This window comes from Halichoerus grypus, chromosome 2 (assembly GCF_964656455.1).
Source record: "Halichoerus grypus chromosome 2, mHalGry1.hap1.1, whole genome shotgun sequence".
NCBI lineage: Eukaryota > Metazoa > Chordata > Mammalia > Carnivora > Phocidae > Halichoerus > Halichoerus grypus.
Window position 1 is genome coordinate 94,283,071 of NC_135713.1, and position 23,446 is coordinate 94,306,516.

At 39.5% G+C, this 23,446-nt stretch overlaps 1 long non-coding RNA gene across 1 annotated transcript in view; it reads left to right on the plus strand.

Annotated features, from left to right (window-relative positions):
* The window catches only part of LOC118524963 (uncharacterized), a 49,334-nt gene extending 26,424 nt beyond the window's left edge, over positions 1-22,910 (plus strand). The window contains exons 3-4 of the long non-coding RNA XR_013445341.1: positions 21,546-21,600; positions 22,720-22,910. This is a non-coding gene — a long non-coding RNA (uncharacterized LOC118524963). The remainder of the gene's footprint in view (positions 1-21,545; positions 21,601-22,719) is intronic.
* Positions 22,911-23,446: the final 536 nt, after the last annotated feature.

The following is a 23,446-nucleotide window of genomic DNA, read 5'->3' on the forward strand; positions in this document are numbered from 1 at the left end:
GAATCTCTCTGGCTTGTTACAGGTCACCGGTTGCACCTTGAAAATGTTTGCTCTCCTAAGCGTCTCCTCTCCAGCCTCCAGTTAAATTGCTCCAGACCAAGCCTGATCATTTTTCTATACACATAGAACTCTAATTAATATAAACATAATGGCAAAGAGATCCTGTACTTTACAAAGAGAGGAAGGGAAAATGCCACGTTGGTAGGTATGTTGAGCATCACTTGGATAATGGCAAAATGGGCATGCATGTAGACAGATATAAGCATTCAAATTATATTAAGAAGAAAAAGCAAACCCTAAAAATTTCTTATTCTTGAATTCCTGAAAGATTTCAACCTTTATTCTTTTCTGTTTTAAGAAATATTTTACATAAAGCCGCCAGAGGGCCAGAAAGGGAAATAGTAATTATGCTTAAACAGCCAACACTTCACTAATATAAAATATTTGTACAGACTCTTAAACATGAAGTTAAGTGCCAGAGGCTATTTTCATTGTTTAATGCATTAAGTAAATAAAAATGTATCTAAGATGTGGACACACAATTAGTTTTGAGTTATTTATCCTGGAGTTTGTATGGTTTAGAAAAACTCCATCTTCTTGGCTGCAGCTGTCCTAATGCATTTAACTTCAGCCATCAGCTATGATTAAACACCTGCTGTTGTGGGGAAACAAAGCACACTAATCCAATATGTATTTCTGACATCTTAAATATCACCCAGTCCCCTGACATCAGGCACAGCTTTTCAGCGGGATGGAATTCCAGAGCATATTTTTCTAATTTATGGATGGACAATAAATCAAAATTAAGCCTTGGGCAATGAAATATACATCAGTGTGGAATGAACTGACTGCAAACGAGGACCCTGCACAACCGAGGGAAAGGATATATTAATGGAATCCTAAGCTGCAAACACTGAAGTGAAAATTAAGGAAGTTTATTCTGCATTTTGTCCCTATAAAACCAAAAGGCAAAGACAGAAAATGAAGTTTTCCTTTTTCCATGCACAGTACTGGAGGAGCACATTTAAATTAAAAAAAAAAAAAAAAGTCATTGCTTTTAAATGCTTTCATGTGGGTGAAAAATCTCCATTGCTGTTTTTGTTATTTTCAGTAATTAAGAAGGGTTTGAAGTGCTTAATGTATTTTCGGTTTTGCTCTTCTGGAAGAGTGAACAAAGGCCATTGTTGACAGTCTTCAGTTTCTCCTGGGAAAGGTTGGGAGAAAGAAGGACATTCTTCCCTCCCAGGTGGACGCCATTGGGCTGAGAGCTGTCCAGTGCTGAACGAATCTTCCTTGTACTGACCTCCAACTGTCCCGGCACCTGGAGACAGAGGCAACCTTAGAGTTTCATTCTCATCAGAGATGCTCAGGCACCCCAAGTACAGGGCCACCCCTTGGCCTTGCCCACCTCACTCTGGCCGCTCCCAAATCTGGACCAAGGTCATGTTGGAGCTGCTCGCTTGGCTTATCCTTCTTACCGTTGCCATAGGCCAGCACCAAACATCTTTAACAGAGCCTGCCAGGGTAACCATCATATTTACCAGGGATAAGGTTTTGTGTTTATGTGCATGTCAGGGTTCTTAACTAACATTATCTCTTGAATCCTCACAGCATCTCTGTTAATGGGGATATGTGGCAAATATTTAGATAGAGACAGGGATACAGAACCATAATGAAATTGAGAGCTTTGTCTTGGGCTGCATGACAAATGGTGGACCTGTGGAAAGGGAACTTGCTGACTGGTTTCCAGTTCTAGATCTCACTTAGACAGCAAATTTCCTCTCTCCAGTGAAAAGGAGTTTTTTCAGATTATTCTTCCAAAGGCACTCACACCTTATAGCACAATTATTTCTGTAGATTCATCTGTGACTGGTTTCCTGACTTGTATTTATTTATGAACCACTGTTTCTATAAACTCATGTTACTGAGAATGTTTTAAATTATTAAAATTAATCTTAAAATAAATCATGTAATTTAGGAATTAATGTTTCATGTATCTCAGAAAGAAACCAGTATGTTCTGTGGCCCCCAAACTTATATTTTGAAAATTCTAAATGGAATAATATTTGGGTGATGTTTTAAAACGCATATCCTTTGGGTTAATTACTGGGGCTGAGATACTTGGCTGCTATGAAACTTAAAAATGAAGGGTATGTCTCCTCCACCATTATAGTTTTCCTTTTTGCATCGACTCCTCTTCCTTCTTCAAATCCTCAATACTATTGCTTATAGAAAATATGCCATAAGCCTGCCAGGAGATCTTTTGTACAAAAATATAACAGCATTTTGCAACTTACCTGTTTCTGAGGAAAATCTTTGTTCTTTGAGGAAATAGTTTTAAAAGGCCTCTTTTTCATTTTATGATCACAATATTACATAGTAATGTTGGTGATCATAATAATAATGGCTGGGATGAATTGATGGTCCTGTTCTGGAAGCTTTAGGTAAATCAGCTCAAGCAGTCCTCATAAGCAGCCTGTCGGGTCAGTACTGTTGTCACCCTTCTTGACAGCTGAGGACATGAGCCTAAAGCAATCAGTCTCTCACCAGAGATCACAAAGTGATGGATGAAGGAGAGAAATAAACTCCAGCAGTTTGTCTGAAGAGCCTGCCCTTTCAGTACATCATTATTCTACAAAATGCTCTTACATAAAGGAAAGCTTGGGCCTTTATATATTTTAACTTTTAAACTTCACAGGTTAGCTTAACCTATCTCCTCTAGATGCAGTGTTACTCTATAAATCACTGATGGGAATGACTGGTTGTTCATAGTCACTGTCACATAAATGATTATAAGTAGAATTATAATATTAAAAAATGAATTCATCAAGATCCAGATAGTTCTCTAGCCTCATTTTTACCTCAAGGAGTCTATGTTTAAAAATTCTGTCTACTAGGGAGGGGGGCGCCTGAGTGGCTCAGATGGTTAAGTGTCTGCCTTCAACTCAGGTCATCATGTCAGGGTCCTGGGATGGAGCCCTGTGTCAGCCAACCTGAGCAGCCGGGAGTCTGCTTCTCTCTCCTCACTCTTGCTCTCTCTCTCAAATAAATAAATAAAATCTTTAAAAAAATTCTAGCTACTGGGGTGCCTGGGTGGCTCAGTTAGCTAAGGGTCTGCCTTTGGCTCAGGTCATGATCCCAGGGTCCTGAGATCAAGCCCCACATCAGGTTCCCTGCTCAGTGGGGAACTTGCTTCTCCCTCTCTCTCTGCCCCCACCCCCCCTTGTGAGTGCGTGTTCTCTCTCTCTCAAATAAATAACATCTTTTAAAAAAAATTCTAGCTACTGTATCAGTAAATATGGACAAAGACATAGGGTTGCTGACAAAGGATTGGGGATTTCAACTGTATGAATGAATGCGTTTAAAACAAGTTATTTTGGCCATACTTAGTTAAATAAAGCATACAGGTTAGTTCATGATAGTCTTTTAAACTCTTTTTTTTTTTTCCTTTTTTTTTTTAATTTTTTTATTGTTATGTTAATCCCCATACATTACATCATTAGTTTTAGATATAGTGTTCCATGATTCATTGTTTGTGCATAACACCCAGTGCTCCATGCAGAACGTGCCCTCCTCAATACCCATCACCAGGCTAACCCATCCTCCCAACCCCCTCCCCTCTAGAACCCTCAGTTTGTTTTTCAGAGTCCATTGTCTCTCATGGTTCTTCTCCCCCTCCGATTTCCCCCCCTTCATTCTTCCCCTCCTGCTACATTCTTCTTCTTCTTTTTTTCTTTCTTAACATATATTGCATTATTTGTTTCAGAGGTACAGATCTGAGATTCAACAGTCTTGCACAATTCACAGCGCTTACCAGAACACATACCCTCCCCAGTGTCCATCACCCAGTCACCCCATCCCTCCCACCCCACCCCCCACTCCAGCAACCCTCAGTTTGTTTCCTGAGATTAAGAATTGCTCATATCAGTGAGGTCATATGATACATGTCTTTCTCTGTTTGACTTATCTCGCTCAGCATAATACCCTCCAGTTCCATCCACGTCGTTGCAAATGGCAAGATCTTATTCCTTTTGATGGCTGCATAATATTCCATTGTATATATATACCACATCTTCTTTATCCATTCATCTGTTGATGGACATCTTGGCTCTTTCCACAGTTTGGCTATTGTGGACATTGCTGCTATAAACATTGGGGTGCACATAGCCTTTCGGGTCCCTACTTTTGTATCTTTGGGGTAAATACCCAGTAGTGCAATTGCTGGATCATATGGTAGCTCTATTTTCAACTTTTTGAGGAACCTCCATACTGTTTTCCAGAGTGGCTGCACCAGCTTGCATTCCCACCAACAGTGTAGGAGGGTTCCCCTTTCTCCGCATCCCTGCCAACATCTGTCATTTCCTGACTTGTTAATTTTAGCCATTCTGACTGGTGTGAGGTGGTATCTCATTGAGGTTTTGATTTGGATTTCCCTGATGCCGAGCGATATTGAACACTTTTTCATGTGTCTGTTGGCCATTTGGATGTCTTCTTTGGAAAAATGTCTGTTCATGTCTTCTGCCCATTTCTTGATTGGATTCTTTGTTCTTTTGGTGTTGAGTTTGATGAGTTCTTTATAGATTTTGGATACTAGCCCTTTATCTGATATGTCATTTGCAAATATCTTTTCCCATTCTGTCAGTTGTCTTTTGGTTTTGTTGACTGTTTCCTTTGCTTTGCAAAAGCTTTTTATCTTGATGAAGTCCCAATAGTTCATTTTTGCCCTTGCTTCCCTTGCCTTTGGCCATGTTTCTAGGAAGAAGTTGCTGCGGCTGAGGTCGAAGAGGTTGCTGCCTGTGTTCTCCTTTAGGATTTTCATGGACTCCTGTCTCACATTGAGGTCTTTCAACCATTTGGAGTCTATTTTTGTGTGTGGTGTAAGGAAATGGTCCAGTTTCATTCTTCTGCATGTGGCTGTCCAATTTTCCCAACACCATTTGTTGAAGAGACTGTCTTTTTTCCATTGGACATTCTTTCCTGCTTTGTCAAAGATTAGTTGACCATATAGTTGAGGGTCCATTTCTGGGCTCTCTATTCTGTTCCATTGATCTATGTGTCTGTTTTTGTGCCAGTACCATACTGTCTTGATGATGACAGCTTTGTAGTAGAGCTGGAAGTCCGGAATTGTGATGCCGCCAGCTTTGCTTTTCTTTTTCAACATTCCTCTGGCTATGCGGGGTCTTTTCTGGTTCCATACAAATTTTAGGATTATTTGTTCCATTTCTTTGAAGAAAGTGGATGGTATTTTGATGGGGATTGCATTGAATGTGTAGATGGCTCTAGGTAGGATTGACATCTTCACAATATTTGTTCTTCCAATCCATGAGCATGGAACGTTTTTCCATTTCTTTGTGTCTTCCTCAATTTCTTTCATGAGTATTTTATAGTTTTCTGAGTACAGATCCTTTGCCTCTTTGGTTAGATTTATTCCTAGGTATCTTATGGTTTTGGGTGCAATTGTAAATGGGATCGACTCCTTAATTTCTCTTTCTTCTGACTTGTTGTTGGTGTATAGGAATGCCACTGACTTCTGTGCATTGATTTTATATCCTGCCACTTGACTGAATTCCTGTATGAGTTCTAGCAGTTTTGGGGTGGAGTCTTTGGGATTTTCCACATAAAGTATCATATCATCTGCAAAGAGTGAGAGTTTGACTTCTTCTTTGCCAATTTGGATGCCTTTGATTTCTTTTTGTTGTCTGATTGCTGTGGCTAGGACTTCCAATACTATGTTGAATAGCAATGGTGATAGTGGACATCCCTGCCGTGTTCCTGACCTTAGGGGGAAAGCTCTCAGTTTTTCCCCATTGAGAATGATATTCGCTGTAGGTTTTTCATAGATGGCTTTTATGATATTGAGGTATGTACCCTCTATCCCTATACTCTGAAGAGTTTTGATCAAGAAAGGATGCTGTACTTTGTCAAATGCTTTTTCTGCATCTATTGAGAGGATCATATGATTCTTGTTCTTTCTTTTGTTAATGTATTGTATCACGTTGATTGATTTGCGGATGTTGAACCAACCTTGCAGCCCAGGGATAAATCCCACTTGGTCGTGGTGAATAATCCTTTTAATGTACTGTTGGATCCTATTGGCTAGTATTTTGGTGAGAATTTTTGCATCCATGTTCATCAGGGATATTGGTCTGTAATTCTCCTTTTTGATGGGGTCTTTGTCTGGTTTTGGGATCAAGGTAATGCTGGCCTCATAAAATGAGTTTGGAAGTTTTCCTTCCATTTCTATTTTTTGGAAGAGTTTCAGAAGGATAGGTATTAATTCTTCTTTAAATGTTTGGTAGAATTCCCCTGGGAAGCCATCTGGCCCTGGGCTTTTGTGTTTTGGGAGATTTTTGATGACTGCTTCTATTTCCTTAGTGGTTATAGGTCTGTTCAGGTTTTCTATTTCTTCCTGGTTCAGTTTTGGTAGTTTATATGTCTCTAGGAATGCATCCATTACTTCCAGGTTATCTAATTTGCTGGCATAGAGTTGCTCATAATATGTTCTTATAATTGTTTGTATTTCTTTGGTGTTGGTTGTGATTTCTCCTCTTTCATTCATGATTTTGTTGATTTGGGTCATTTCTCTTTTCTTTTTGATAAGTCTGGCCAGGGGCTTATCAATCTTGTTAATTCTTTCAAAGAACCAGCTCCTAGTTTCGTTGATCTGTTCTACTGTTCTTTTGGTTTCTATTTCATTGATTTCTGCTCTGATCTTTATTATTTCTCTTCTCCTACTGGGTTTAGGCTTTATTTGCTGTTCTTTCTCCAGCTCCTTTAGGTGTAGGGTTAGGTTGTGTACTTGAGACCTTTCTTGTTTCTTGAGAAAGGCTTATATTGCTATATACTTTCCTCTTAGGACTGCCTTTGCTGTATCCCAAAGATTTTGAATAGTTGTGTTTTCATTTTCATTGGTTTCCATGAATTTTTTTAATTCTTCTTTAATTTCCTGGTTGACCCATTCATTCTTCAGTAGGATGCTCTTTAGCCTCCATGTATTTGAGTTCTTTCCGACTTTCCTCTTGTGATTGAGTTCTAGTTTCAAAGCATTGTGGTCTGAAAATAGGCAGGGGATGATCCCTATCTTCTGGTACCGGTTGAGACCTGATTTATGACCTAGGATGTGATCTATTCTGGAGAATGTTCCATGGGCACTAGAGAAGAATGTGTATTCCGTTGCTTTGGGATGGAATGTTCTGAATATGTCTGTGAAGTCCATTTGGTCCAGTGTGTCATTTAAAGTCTTTATTTCCTTGTTGATCTTTTGCTTAGACGATCTGTCCATTTCAGTGAGGGGGGTGTTAAAGTCCCCCACTATTATTGTATTGTTGTCGATGTGTTTCTTTGCTTTTGTTATTAATTGCCTTATATAATTGGCTGCTCCCATGTTAGGGGCATAGATATTTACAATTGTTAGATCTTCTTGTTGGATAGACCCTTTAAGTATGATATAGTGTCCTTTCTCATCTCTTATTACAGTCTTTGGTTTAAAATCTAATTTGTCTGATATAAGGATTGCCACCCCAGCTCTCTTTTGGTGCCCATTAGCATGGTAAATGGTTTTCCACCCCCTCACTTTCAATCTGGGGGTGTCTTTAGGTCTAAAATGAGTCTCTTGCAGACAGCATATCGATGGGTCTTGTTTTTTAATCCAGTCTGATAGCCTGTGTCTTTTGATTGGGGCATTTAGCCCATTTACATTCAGGGTAACTATTGAAAGATAGGAATTCAGTGCCATTGTATTGCCTGTAAAGTGACTGTTACTGTATATTGTTTGTGTTCCTTTCTGGTCTATGTTGCTTTTAGGCTCTCTCTTTGCTTAGAGGACCCCTTTCAATATTTGTTGTAGGGCTGGTTTCGTGTTTGCAAATTCCTTTAGTTTTTGTTTGTTCTGGAAGCTTTTTATCTCTCCTTCAATTTTCAATGACAGCCTAGCTGGATATAGTATTCTTGGCTGCATATTTTTCTCATTTAGTGCTCTGAATATGTCCTGCCAGTCCTTTCTGGCCTGCCAGGTCTCTGTGGATAAGTCTGTTGCCAATCTAATGTTTCTACCATTGTAGGTTACATATCTCTTCTCCCGAGCTGCTTTCAGGATTTTCTCTTTGTCTCTGAGACTCGTAAGTTTTACTATTAGATGTCGGGGTGTTGACCTATTTTTATTGATTTTGAGAGGGGTTCTCTGTGCTTCCTGGATTTTGATGCCTGTTTCCTTCCCCAAATTAGGGAAGTTCTCTGCTATAATTTGCTCAATTATACCTTCTGCCCCTCTCTCTCTTTCTTCTTCTTCTGGGATCCCAATTATTCTAATGTTGTTTCGTCTTATGGTATCGTTTATCTCTCGAATTCTGCCCTCGTGATCCAGTAGTTGTTTATCTCTCTTTTTCTCAGCTTCTTTATTTTCCATCATTTGGTCTTCTATCTCACTGATTCTTTCTTCTGCCTCATTTATCCTAGCAGTTAGCGCCCCCATATTTGATTGCACCTCATTGATAGCCTTTTTGATTTCTACTTGGTTAGATTTTAGTTCTTTTACTTCTCCAGAAAGGGTTTCTCTAATAACTTCCATGTTTTTTTCAAGCCCAGCTAGTATCTTTAAAGTGATGATTCTGAACTCTAGATCTGACATCGTACTAATGTCCGTATTGAGTAGGTCCCTGGCAGTCGGTACTACCTCTTGTTCTTTTTGTTGAGGTGATTTTTTCCGTCTTGTCATTTTGTGCAGAGGAGAATAGATTAATGAGAGAACAAAATGCTAGCAGGGTAACAACGTCCCCAGAAAATATACTCAACAAATCAGAAAAGACCTGAAGCAGTGGGAAAAGAAAGGGAAAGAGAGAAAAAAGAAAAGGAAAGAAAAAAGGAAAAAAGAAAAAGATAAAGATAAAGATAAAAACAAACAAAAGCAGAACAAAACAAAACAAAACAAAAACAGAATGTGATCAAATATGATCAGGCTGGATTATAGATCAGTGCCACACACTAGATTTTGGGTGTATTTTGGTCTGTTAAAAGAAAGTCCCTCCCAAAATTTTAAAGAAAGAAAAACTTATATATGTACAAAAATAAGGGTTGATATGATGAAGGGATGGAATAGGACTGTAAAGATGGAAATTATAAAAAATTTTAAAAAAGGATAAGTTGTTTGAAAAAAGAAAGAAGAGGATTAAAAAAAAAAGGGGGAGAGAATGTGATCAGGCAGGGGAGTAGAAAAAAACCATACACTAGAGATTTAGAGTATATTTTGATCTGTTAGAAGAAACTATCTCAAGATTTTAAAGAGAGAACAACTTATATATATATATATGCCAAAAATACGGGTAACTACTATGAAGGGATAGAATATGACTTTAAAAATGAAACATAAAAATGTTTTTTTTTAAAAAAGGGATTGATAAGATGTTGGTTGAAAAAGGGAAAAAGAAAAATTCAAAAAAAAAGAAAAAAGGAAAAAAGGAAAAAAGACAGTTAAAAAAAATAATTAACTTTGAAAGACTAAAGAATCATGGTAAAAAAGCCATGAAGTCTATGTGCAGTATTCCCCTAGCGCTGGAGTTCTGCCGTTCTCATTGATCGGTAGACTTGGTCTTGGCTGGCTGTTCTCGCTGATCTTCTGGGGGAGGGGCCTGTTGCCGTGGTTCCCAAATCTTTGCCGGAGGCAAAATTGCCCCGCCCTTGCTGGTCCGGGCTAAGTAATCTGCTCGGGTTTGCTCTCCGGAGCTTTTGTTCCCTGCAAGCTTTCCCTACAGCTTTGGAGGCGGAGAGTGAAAATGGCGGCCTCCCAGTCTCCGCCCGGGCGGAGCCGAGAACTCGGGGTCCCGCTCCTCAGTGAGCCCCCAGAGAAAAGCAGTCAATCACTCCCGTCTCCCCGGTCTCCGGCTGCACTCCGTGCTCACCCGGCCTGTGACCGCGCCTTTCTATCTGGCACCCGACCCCGGGTGGAGTCTCCAAACCCAGCAGATCCCCGCGGTGCGCTCCCGCACCTCTCCTCCCAGGGGAAGAAGGTGAGTCTCCCCGGATCTGCCGCTTGTTGGGTCCCTGCTGGAGGAGCAGTGGCCCGACTGTGCCGCGGATCACGGTTTATGGCAACCCCGAGCTAAGAGCCCGCGCCTGGGCTCCATCTCTGCAGCCGGCTTCCCTGCTCCGATACCTGGGAGCTCTGCCGCACTCAGGCACCCCCGGTCTTTCTGTGACCCCGAGGGTCCTGAGACCACACTGTCCCGCGAGGGTTCCACCCCTCACTTCGCCACCAGAGTGACGTCCCTCAGCGGAGCAGACTTCTAAAAGTTCCGATTTTGTGCTCCGCGGCTCTATCACTTGCCAGAAGCGGCCGACAGAGGCCCCTCCCCCGCCGTCTATCCTCCCGAATATCGCCTCGGATTCACTTCTCCGCACGTCCTACCTTCCAGAAAGTGGTCGCTTTTCTGTTCAGAGAGTTGTTGCTCTTCTTTTCTTCGATCTCCTGTTGAGTTTGTAGGTGTTCAGAATGGTTTGATCCCTATCCAGCTGAATTCCTGAGAGGAGACGAAATCCAGGTCTCCTACTCCTCCGCCATCTTGCTCCGCCCCCCCATGATAGTCTTTTAAACTCTTATCAGAAACTTGCCATTACAGCAGAAGAGTTCATTAAGATTTAAAAATATGTATATTGATGAACACATTAATTATTATAGTGGCAACATTAATTATTATATCACATTAATTATTATAGTGGCAACATTTGTAAAAAAAAAATAAAACAAAACAAAATCTTTTATTACTAATTTTTACCAAAAGTATATCCCATATTTTCAAAATTCATAAATTCAACCAATTTTTACTGATGGCCTACCAGGATGTACAGGCATTGTGCTAGGCTCTAAGGATTCAGTGCAAAAAAGATAGATATGATCTCCATTGTGGAGTTTATCTTCTAGATGTGGAGAACCCTGTTCTTGATCATTGTAAAAATATGTTATGAGAAAAGTTGAAGAGCATTAAAAATGAAGAATTGCTCCTGACTTAAAGGTGTTTTTTTTTTAAAGATTTTATTTATTTATTTGTCAGAGAGAGAGAGAGAGAGAGCGCAAGGGAGAGAGAGAGAGCACAAGCAGGGGGAGCGGCAGGCAGAGGGAGAAGCAGGCTCCCTACTGAGAAAGGAGCCCGACGTGGGACTCAGTCCCAGGACGCTGAGATCATGACCTCATCAGAAGGCAGACGCCTAACTGAGCCACCCAGGTGTCCCTAAATAAGAGTTTTCTTTTGATATTAAAATCTGCATAACATTTCCTAGAAATACAGTCTTAAGTTCTTTGATATCGCTTTTTCTAGATGACAGCTTCTTCATTTCCTGTCTGAAGATTCCTAGGTCCTACTCATTTTTTATAGTTTCCTGCTAAGGATTCTTCTGGAGGATGGTTGGTCCATCTGTTACTCTAGATCTGTTTTCCCTTACTCTGTCTCTTAGCTGAGACTCTCATCAAACTCAACACTTAGATTATATTTCCTTTTTATTATTGAGGTGAAGCTGACATAATATAAAATTAACCATTTTAAAGTGAGCAATTCAGTGTCATTTAGTACATTTACAGTGTTGTACAATCACTACCTCTCTCGTTCCAAAACATTTTCATTTCCCCGAAAGAAAACCAACATCCATTAAGCAGTGACTCCCCTTTTCTCATATTCCCAGCCCCTGGTAACCACCAATCTGGTTTCTGTCTCTATGGATTGACCTATTCTGGATATTTCATATAATTGTAATCATAAAATATGTGACCTTTAGTGTCTGGCTTCTTTTATTTAGCATAATGTTATTTAGGTTCTTCCATGGTGTAGCACACATTAGTATTTCATTCCTTTTGTGGCTGAATAATATTCTATTGTATGCATATGCCACAATTTGTTTACCCATTCATCCACTGATGGACACTTGTGTTGTTTCTACCTTTTGGCTATTATGAATACTGCTTTTATGAACATTCAGGTATAAGTATTTGTTTGAGTTATCTGTTTTCAATTCTTTTGGGTCATGTTGTTTTTTAAATAAACTTTTTATTTTGGATAAACTTAGATTTAAAGAAAAGCTACAAAGATAATACAGAGAGTTCCCATCATCCCCTTTCCCCAACAGTAACATCTTACATACTCAAGGTACATTTGCCAAAACTAAGAAACCAACATTAGTACAATATTATTTATAAACTCCAGGCTGTATTTGGATTTCACTAGCTTTTCCACTAATGTCCCTTTTTCATTCCAGGATCCCTTCCAGGATTCCACATTGTGTTAAGTGATCATGTCTCCTTAGTTTCCTCTGGTATATAAGAGTCTCTCAGTCTTCTGTTGTTTTTCAACCTTGAGAGTTTTGAAGGGTACTGGTTAGATATTTTGTAGAATGTCCTTCGGTTTGGGTTTGTCTGATGTTTTTATCATGATTAGACTGGAGTTTGGAGACAGGATGTCATAGAGGAGAAATTTCCCTCACATCATATCAGGAAATACATGCTATCACCATGACTAACACTGGAGATATTAACCTCAATCACTTGGCTGAGGTGGTGTTTGCCAGACCTCTGTAAAGCCACTGTAAAGTCCCTCCCCGACACTTCCCATACTCTATTCTTTGGAAACAAGGCACTAAGTCCAGCCCACACTCCTAGGGAGGAGTATCTATATAAACTATTTGGAATTCTTCTGTAAGGAAATTTGTCTCTCCCATTTACTTATTTATTCAGTCATTTATTTATGCCAATCTGGGTTCATAGATATTTATCTTATAGTTAATATCCTTTTGAGGTCTTGTCACCAATACCTGTAAGAAAAGTGAGAAATGCAGAGTGAGTGCAGTTTAGAGTGCTTTGAAGGCAAGATCTTGGGCTTGATATGGAATATATCATTCACAGAACAAGATGTACAATTCTCACAGCATGGGAGGTTTGAAGATGATATTTACTGAGTAGGGATAGAATACATTTTGGTGTTAGCTTTTTATTGGAGGCTAAATCTAAACTTTTTAGAGGGCTTGTTTGATCAGGGCCTAGGTTTTCCAATTCCTTGTTCCGTGCTCCTATATTATTTATTGCCGTCAAATCTTTGCATGTGGTCATATTTGTAGCTATTAATATACTTGTGAATAAATAAAGTGGTTCCACATAAAATATCCCCACTTGACTTACACTGACATTCTAAAAAAAAAGTACTTGTGTTTTCTGGAGTGTCTCTTACCCAGGATTTAGAACCATGGGGTTTAGATATGGAGATACCTTGACCAGGTAGTACCACTTAGTTCTGCTATTGATGAGGACATGGAGCCCTGTGGCCTTAGAGGCTCTCTCTAGATCATGGATAATCATTGGCAAAGCTACAAGTTACAGATAGACAGACAGCCATGAAAAAAAAACATGAAAGCTTGTCTTGGGTTATGCAATAAGCTAATGGTGGAACCGAGGGAAATAACCATATTGGCTAATACTCTGCCCTGTATCAAAATTATTTTTAGTGTTTGATTAATGTTTATGTTCCTGATTCCTTTTTCTCTGCTATTTTCATTGAAGAATTATACTACCATTATTATTTTCAAAACTTAAGATGCCCAGTATAACATGAAGTTATTCACTGCTGACAAATCAGTATATGCATATACCATACGGTCCTGTAATTCCACTACTGGGTATTTACACAAAGAATACAAAAACACTAATTGAAAAACATATGCACCCCTATGATTATTGCAACATTGTTTACAATAGCCAATATATGGAAGCAACCCAAGTGTCCATTGATTGATGAATGGATAAAGAAGTGGTATACACACACACACACACACACACACACACACACACACACACACACACACACAGTGGAATATTACTCAGCCATAGAAAAGAATGAAATCTTTCCATCTGCAACAACATGGATGGATCTAGAGAGTATACTGTTAAGTGAAATAATTCAGTCAGAGAAAGACAAATATCGTATGATTTCACTCATATGTGGAATTTAAGGAACAAAGAAAAAAAGAGACAAACCATAAAAACAGACTCTTAACTATAGAGAACAAACTGTTGCTTACTAGAGGGGAGGTGGGTGGAGGGAATGGGTGAAATAGGTGAAGGGCATTAAGAGTACATTCATCTTGATAAGCACTGAGTAATGTATAGAATTGTTGAATCGCTATATTGTACACCTAAAACTAATATAACACTGTATGTTAAGTATACTGGAATTTAAAAAAACATTGATGACATAAAGGAAGGAATAGAAATAAGAAAAGAGCAAGACAGCATGAAAATAGAAAAGAAAAATTTGAAAAAATCTAAACTTTTACTAATGAAAAATGTAACTTTTAAAATTATATACTCAATGAACAGGCTATATAGCAGATTAGATAAGCTGAAAAGACATTAGTGAACTGAAAATTTATCTGGAATGCAGCATGAAGAGATAAAAAAATGGATAATATTTTTAAAGACTTAAAGACATGGAGTTTAGAAAAGTAAAAAATGTATGTAATAGGACTTTCCTAAGGAGACAATAAAGCAACTGGGGAAGAGACAATATTTGAGGGGCTAATGGACATAATTTTACAGAATTAATAAAAGAAATAAATCTTGAGATTAAAGATGTACAATACATCTCAAACAGGAGGTGTAAAAAACATGTTTGCATCTAAACACATTGTAATAAAACTGCAAAATACCAAAGGCAAAAAGAAAAGTCTTCAATGCATTCAGAGGACAAAAAGAGAGGTAATCTAAAAAGAAACTACATTTTGACTGTCACCGACTTCTTTACAACAACAATAAGACCCATGAGACAATGAATAATCTTCAAAGTGCCAAGAGAAACTAATTGCCATCAAGAGCTGTGTATACAGTTAAATTATCATAGAAGAGGGAGGGAAAAATGAAAATGTGTTCAAGTGAACACAGATCCTCAGTGAAAGATGAAATTGAATTCAGGAAGAACTGAGAGGAAGGACAGAATGGGAAGCAGAGAAATATCTGAGTGAGTCTAAAAAAGAATTGACATAAAACAACAACAGTAATTTATTGGGGGTATAAAAATATGATGAATCTAAAATATTGGAAATAAGTATATGGAAGGCAGGAGGGGATTGTTCAGAGTCAAAATGTTCTAAGTTCCTTGATTTGTTTAGGAGGCAGAGTAGACATTAATTAACTAGATTCTGTTAACTACGCACGTCAGTTTTTTTAAGAATAACAACTAAAGGGGCACCTGGGTGGCTCAGTTGTTAAGCATTAAGCGTCTTCCTTAGTCTCAGGTCATGATCCCGGGGTCCTGGGATCGAGCCCCGCATCCCAGAACTGGATAGCAGTAATGGAATAAAGATCTCCCTGGACTGTCAGAAGACCAGAATTTTAGTTGCAGAGTAGATTTCTGTGTTTTATTTTGTTTCAATGTGCTTGTTTTTGTTTTCTAATTTTTGGCCTTTCATAAGTCACTTCATCTTCCTGAGACTGTTTTGTCTCTGGGATATACTAACTAGAGTTTTCATGTGCTTTATAATTTGTTTTCTTAACTTAGGTAAAATTCCTATAACACAAAATTTTCAAGTGATCAATTCAGTGGTATTTTGTACTTTAACAATGTTGTGCAACCACCACCTCTGTGTAGACCCAAAACATTTTAATCTCTCCCAAAGAAAACCCACACCCATTAAACAGCTGCTCTCTATTCCCACCCCCCCTCAGCAACTTGCAATCACAAATCTGTTTTTTGTTTGTTTGTTTGTTTATATGGTTTGACCTATTCTGGATATTTATTTATTTTTTTTTTTTTTTTTTTTTTTTAAAGATTTTATTTATTTATTTGAGAGAGAGAATGAGAGAGAGCACATGAGAGGGGGTAGGGTCAGAGGGAGAAGCAGACTCCCTGCCGAGCAGGGAGCCCGATGCGGGACCCGATCCAGGGACTCCAGGATCATGACCTGAGCCGAAGGCAGTCGCTTAACCAACTGAGCCACCCAGGCGCCCTGGATATTTAATATAAATGGAATCATTGCAATATGTGTCCTTTTATGTTTGACTTCTTTCACTTAGCATAATGTTTTCTAGGTCCGTCCACGATGTGGCATGTATCAATACTTCATCCCTTTTTTTTTTTTAAGATTTTATTTATTTATTTGACAGAGAGAGACACAGCGAGAGAGGGAACACAAGCAGGGGGAGTGGGAGAGGGAGAAGCAGGCTTCCCGCCGAGCAGGGAGCCCGATGAGGGGCTCGATCCCAGGACTCCGGGACCATGACCTGAGCCGAAGGCAGACGCTTAACGACTGAGCCACCCAGGCGCCCCAATACTTCATCCCTTTTGACATCGGAATAATATTCCATTGCCTGCATATATCACATTTTGTTTATCTCTTCATCCGTTGATGGTCATTAGGATTATTCCACTGTGAACAGTGCTGCTATGAGCAAGTATTTGAGTACCTGTTTTCCTAATTTATTATTTTTAAATGTACCATCCCATTTGGTTTTCAAATTGGGTTAAAAAGAGTTAAGTATATTACTGACAACAAGCTCAAAGTGGCTTGCTCAAGGTTCGTAGGTAATAAGGTGCCCAGGAACGCAAAGCTTCTGAAGTCTAGGGCCCTGTCCAGTTTTACCACCACAGGCTCAGCTGTCTTGAGAGTTGAAAAGGAGAAGGGGTGTAAAAATAGTCAGTGGGCTGTGAAGCTCTCTGTGTGTAAGTTGGTGCCGGGACTTGATACTCAATATGCCAGTTGATGCTACAAGAACGGTTTCCCACGCAGGAGGTCAGTGCGTGCTGTCTCCCGTCTGACCAGAGAGAGATTTTAGAATTGCAAAAGGTATAACAGAGTGGTTGGACACCAGCAGAGGAGTTTGACAAGGCTGTCACATCTGTTCAATATTTCTACTGAAATAATCATGGGCATTGCTGTTGATGGTTACCATAGTGGTATTAAGGTTGGCAGAAGGAGATGATGTCATCTTGAGCGTGCTGATGACATCCTGGCTGCTGAGTCTGTGGTTTCTGCCCTCAGAAAGCCAGTGCCTTCGACGAGGGATGATTTAGACGCTCATAATGGCAGCTGAAAAGCAGAATATTTTAGTGGCAGTGCAAACTGGGAGTGAATAAGAAAAGCAAGTGAAGGGTTATGCTACCTGTAGTTTATGATAAGTAGTGAGAGCCATGGCCCCTTCTGGCTTGTGACAGAGAAACCTTGTCAGCATTCATGAGGATGAGGTCCGGAGCATAAAATGTCTGCCGGGGAGGCAGTCGGCTTCACATTATCTCACCCAGGTCCTTTCTCAGTTCTCATTTAGTCCTGGCGTCTGATTAGTATGAAATAGCTGTGAGCAGAGCCTCAATTTACAAACTTTTACCAAAAGAAGAGATGAAGATCAACACAGAGATGCGGCTACTGTCAAGCTGAGTTAAACCCAGAGTGATGACGACAATATCTTCGTGAAGGAGAAGAATGACAGCAGGCTGAAAGAAAGCATCATCTGTTTCCAGAATCCCGGAACATTTCCCTCTGAAATAACTCATTCTGTGTGTCTTGATTTCCTGACAAGTAAATCTTGAAGAACAGAACTGGCATTTATCAGGGCAAACACTAGTATGGGGGTCTCTGGAAGGATTTGTGACAGGGTTTGTAAAAACTGTTTTTTGAAGAATTCATTGCTATGTGAGGGTTCTTAGAATCTTCTTTGAAAATCAAAACCAAAATATATCTTTAGACCACATATAATTTTATGATTATGAAAATAACACATACGCATTGTGGAAAACTGACTGAAATATGGAAAAGAGGAAAAAGTCATGCACATTTTTATACTCAAATAATCAGTGAACATTTCACCATTTCTTCTTCCAATATTTAATCTATCTATATTTATTCTTCATATAATTAGGATCCTACTTTATGTTTAATTGGTTTCCTGATTTTCAAAAATTAACTTATCTGCACATATATTTCTGGCTTCTTCTCTGGATCCAAGGGTCATACTAGGGGTTGGGTTTCCTATAGAAGAGCTAAATATTTTCAGTTAGAGCAGAGGAAAATCAAAGTCCAAAATTATCTATCCTTTCTAGGCAGAAAATGACTTAGATTTGAGCAACTCGCTCTTTCAGATGTAGTTCAAAGCCGCTGATTTTCTCTGAATACTCAGCATGGAGGTGAGCCTGTGCCGAATTTTAGATTTCTTTTTGTTTTTCTTTTTAAAAAAGATTTTATTTATTTATTTGACACAGAGAGAGAGAGAGAGTGCATAAGCAGGGGGAGCTGCAGAGGGAGAGGGAGAAGCAGGCTTCCCACTGAGCAGGGAGCCCTACGTGGGCTCCATCCCAGGACCCCAGGATCATGACCTGAGCTGAAGGCAGACACTTAACCAACTGAGCCACCCAGGTGCCCCCAAATTTCAGATTTCTTTGGGAACTTTAATCTGAAAACCTGTTTCTGCTTTGTAAATTTATACGTAAAGTTGCCATGGGAAGACACAACGTGAATATTCTTATAGTATGTGATGGAAACCTAAGGCCCAGGGTGGGTTGGGTTGTGGGGCAAAAAAACAAACTAGCCTTAGGCTATGGTAGATCTACAAGTTACTCTGGAATGCCCTTTCCCTTTCTTTCTGCTTGTCCAGTCCCTACTCTCACTTCCAAGACCAATTTGAACCCCATCTCCTCCTGTAAAGGCTTTTCCAGGCAATCTCCCTTTTTCTCACCTCACATTTTACTGACAATTTAGACCTCACAATCTGGCCCTTTGATCATGGACCGGCTCAAGGTACTTCACAACGCTTAGCGATTCCCATGTGCAGTTAGTAAGCCCTATGGTAGGCTAGAGTTTGCCACACATTCTTCTTCCATCGAGAGCTGGGGTTGATGTCCTCTCCGCTTGAATTAGGTGGGCTCTGCAACTCCAGGACCAAGATGAGGATGGGCCAGTTTCCAAGTCCAGGCTTTAAGAAACTGGCAGCCTCTACCTCCTATCTCTTGGAACCTTGTTCTAAGGAAAGCCAGATACTGTGTAAGAAGTTTGACTTTCCCAAGACTACCTTGTGTGGAAACAGAGTGATGCTTTCAGCCCCCAGCTTCCACCCATTTCAGTGCAAGTGCCAATCATTCCAATGACGGCACCATATTGGACATTCTAGCCCCAGCATATGCCACATGGAGAAGAAGGGAAGTCCCAGACATATGGATGTAGTTGAGCTGTCTCACCCATATTCAGACTTTTTTTCTCTTTTTTCCATGATTTTTTTACATTTATTTTTTCAATTTTAATTCTAATATAGTTAACATATGGTATTATATTGTTTCAGGTGTATAATACAATGATTCAACAATTCTACACATTATTCAGTGCTCATGATTAAGTGTACTCTTAATGCCCTTCACCTATTTCACTCAGTCCCTCTACCCACCTCCCCTCTAGTAAGCAACAGTTTGTTCTCTATAGTTAAGAGTCTGTTTTTTTGGTTTGTCTCTTTTTTTCTTTGTTCCTTAAATTCCACATATGAGTGAAATCATACGATATTTGTCTTTCTCTGACTGAATTATTTCACTTAACAGTATACTCTTAGATCCATCCATGTTGTTGCAGATGGCAAGATTTCATTCTTTTCTATGGCCAAGTAATATTCCACTGTGTGTGTGTGTGTGTGTGTGTGTGTGTGTGTGTGTGTGTGTGTGTGTATACCACTTCTTTATCCATTCATCAATCAATGGACACTTGGGTTGCTTCCATATATTGGCTATTGTAAATAATGTTGCAATAATCATAGGGGTGCATATATGTTTTTCAATTCGTGTTTTTGTATTCTTCGGATAAATACCCAGTAGTGGAATTACAGGACCGTATGGTAGTTCTATTTTTAATTTTTTGAGAAACCTCCATACTATTTTCCATAGTGGCTACAGGAGTTTGCATTCCCACCAACAGTGCACAAGGGTTCCTTATTCCCCACATTCCTGCCAACACTTGTTGTTTCTTGTGTTTTTGATTTTAGCCCTTCTGACAGGTGTGAGGTGATATCTCATCATGGTTTTGATTTGCACTTCCCTGATGATGAATGATGTTGAGCATCTTTTCATGTGTCTGTTGGTCATCTGGATGTCTTATCTGGAGAAATGTCTGTTCGTGTCTTCTGCCCCTTTTTTGTTTAAGATTTTTTATTTTTAAGTAATCTCTACACCCAACGTGGGGCTTGAACTTACAACCCTGAGATCAAGAGTCACACGCTGTACTGACTGAGCCAGCCAGGCACCTCTCTTCTGCCCATTTTTAAATTGGATCATTTGTTTGTGTGTGTGTGTTGAGTTGTATAAGTTCTTTACATATTTTGAATACTAATTCTTTATCAGATATGTCATTTGCAAATATCTTCTCCCATTTGGCAGGTTGCCTTTTAGTTTTGTTGACTGTTTCCTTTGCTGTGCAAAAGCTTTTTTTTTTTTTTTCAGAATTTTTTAAAAATTTTATTTAAATTCAATTAGGCAACATATAGTACACCATTAGTTTTTGGTGTGTGTTCATTAGTTGTATAGAAGCTTTCATTTTGATAGAGTCCCAACAGTTTATTTTTGCTTTTGTTTCCCTTGCCTCAGGAGACATATCTAGAAAAATGTCGCTATGGCCTTGGCCAATGGCAGAGAAATCACTGCCTGTGTTCTCTTCTAGGATTTTTATGGTTTCAGGTCTCACATTTAGGCCCTTAATCCATTTTGAGTTTATTTTTGTGTATGGTATAAAAAAGTGGTCCATTTTCATTCTTTTGCATGTAGCTGTCCCGTTTTCCCAACACCATTTGTTGAAGACACTGTCTTTTTCCCATTGCATAATCTCACCCCCTTGTTGAAGATCAATTGGCCCTATAATTGTGGGTTTATTTCTGGGCTCTTGATTCTGTATATTGATCTGTATGTCTATTTTTGTGCAAGTACCATACTATTTTGATTACTACAGCTTTGTAGTATATCTTGAAATCTGGGTTTGTGACACCTCCAGTTTTGTTCCTTTTCAAGATTGTTTTGGCTGTTTGAGGTCTTTTGTGGTTCCATACCCCATCTTCAGACATTTAAGCCACCCAGCTGAGGTGAGTCCTGACCCATAAAATCATGAGATAGAATAATATTGTCTTTGTATATCACAGGATTTTGTGGTAGTTTATTTTGCAGTAATAGATAACCACAACAGGTTTCTTAGAGTCAGGGGCTGGACCTTTGATCAGTGCTTCTCAAGCTTTGCTGTGCATTTCATATCACCTAAGAATCTTGTTAAAATGCACATTTTGACTCATTAGGTCTGAGATTGTGCCTGAGATTCTGCATTTCTAACAAGCTCCCAGGTGAGGACAATCCTGCTACTCTACCACTCATACTTTGAGTAGAAAAGTGTACTGAGGAGCAAAGTGTACCAGTCAGGGCATATTTGAGGTGCATTTGTACTATTTTTCAAAGGGATTTCATTTCTGGATTGAGTAGTTGAATAACTTAGTAAGTTGAAAAGCATCTGCCATAAGACACTTGGCTTATTGCAGTTTCTCATTGTGGTCTCTGCATTCATATCACCCGCAGAGTCAGAATGGGAAGAGCAAGAATCACCATATTGAACAAGATCTCCAGATGATTTGTAAGCACTTTCAAATTTGAGAACTGGTAAACTACAGAAAGGACTGAATTAAGAGAAGAACTGGGTTTTAGTTCTGACATTGGGCCCTAACTGATGGCAAGCAGAGCACCTCACATTTCTGGGTTTCAATTTCTGCATCTATAACATGGGGGACAGATTGCTGAACTAGAATGTTTTCTCTGTCTGATGTAGTGTGTATCCTACAATTCTTACGCCAGGCTAACTCAGCCTCTCCCTCTCTTGTCCTCTCTGTATGTAGAAGCTTGGAAAGCACACACTTTGCCCCAAAGAGTATGGCTGTCTACAGTATTATCATCTTTTTTTTTTTTTTAAGTAGGCTCCACACCCAGCGCAGAGCCCAACATGGGGCCTGAACTCACAACTGAGTTCAAGACCCTAGCTGAGATCAAGAGCCAGACGCCTAACCGACTGGGCCACCCAGGCGCCCCTACAGAATTGTCACCTCTGCCATTGTCTCTCTGTCGTCACAGAGCAATAGGTGTGATTAGGAAACACAGAATGCGAGAAGTGTCATTTCACTTTAAAATATTTTTAAAGCAAATATTATTGTCAAGGCCGATGCCTACTCAGAATAACGCATATCTGCATTGGATATTGTAATTAAACTTAAATCATTTTTTAAATTATATGTTTTAAATGGCAATTGCGCAGCCTTTAAGGTTTCCTCTTGCCTTGAGCACCATTGGGTAAACGTGTTCATGATTGAATTAGCAGACCTTTGATTTTAAAAGGACTTTTCAGTGATCTTTTATGGTAGATTAAAAAGCAATTTACTAATTTACAGTTCATAGGAATTCCGTGCCCTCTTTGAGTTTTGTAAATCAATTCTGTGCTAATAAATGTGACTATAGCTCCAAATGTTTCATTTTGAGACAGCTGGTATCAGACACAACCCTAAACTCACAATTACATGATCAGTAAAAGTGTATTTTGTGAGCTTCTTCCTTGTGCCCAGCATAAGCCCCCTTAGGAATTCCTTAATTTGTAGCTGTCTACTTAGAGTCTTCAGTTGGGTGAGGGACTTTTACCCACCGGGGCTGGGAAGTAGCACCTTAATTGTTGGTCATCTTTCCTTCAATCTCTTCTCTTTATTTATAGGGAGTAATCACAGTTGCAAGACAATTGGAAGATGGGGTTATTTAACCAGGGCTCTTCCTCCTGGACATGGCTCTCCAGCAACCAAGACGCTGCTGTGTGTTCCAAAGAATACGTCATCATCATCATAGTTAAAACAGGTAGCATGCTACGTGCCAGTTGTTAGCTTATTTATTTGTTTATTTTTTTTTTAATTTTTTTATTGTTATGTTAATCCCCATACATTACATCATTAGTTTTAGATTTAGTATTCCATGATTCATTGTTTGTGCATAACACCCAGTGCTCCATGCAGAACGTGCCCTCCTCAATACCCATCACCAGGCTAACCCATCCTCCCAGCCCCCTCCCCTCTAGAACCCTCAGTTTGTTTTTCAGAGTCCATCGTCTCTCATGGTTCTTCTCCCCCTCCGATTTCCCCCCCTTCATTCTTCCCCTCCTGCTACATTCTTCTTCTTCTTTTTTTCTTTCTTAACATATATTAGTTGTTAGCTTATTTAATCATCGCAGCAACTCTATGAAATTCACACCATTTCTTAAAATATTTTATTTATTTATTTATTTGTCAGAGAGGGAGAGAGAGAGAGAGAGAGAGCACAAGCAGGGGAAGTGGCAGGGAGAGGAAGAAGCAGGCTTCCTGACGAGCAGGGAGCCTGATGCGGGGCTCGATCCCAGGACCCTGGGATCATGACCTGAGCCAAAGGCAGCCACTTAACGACTGAGCCACCCA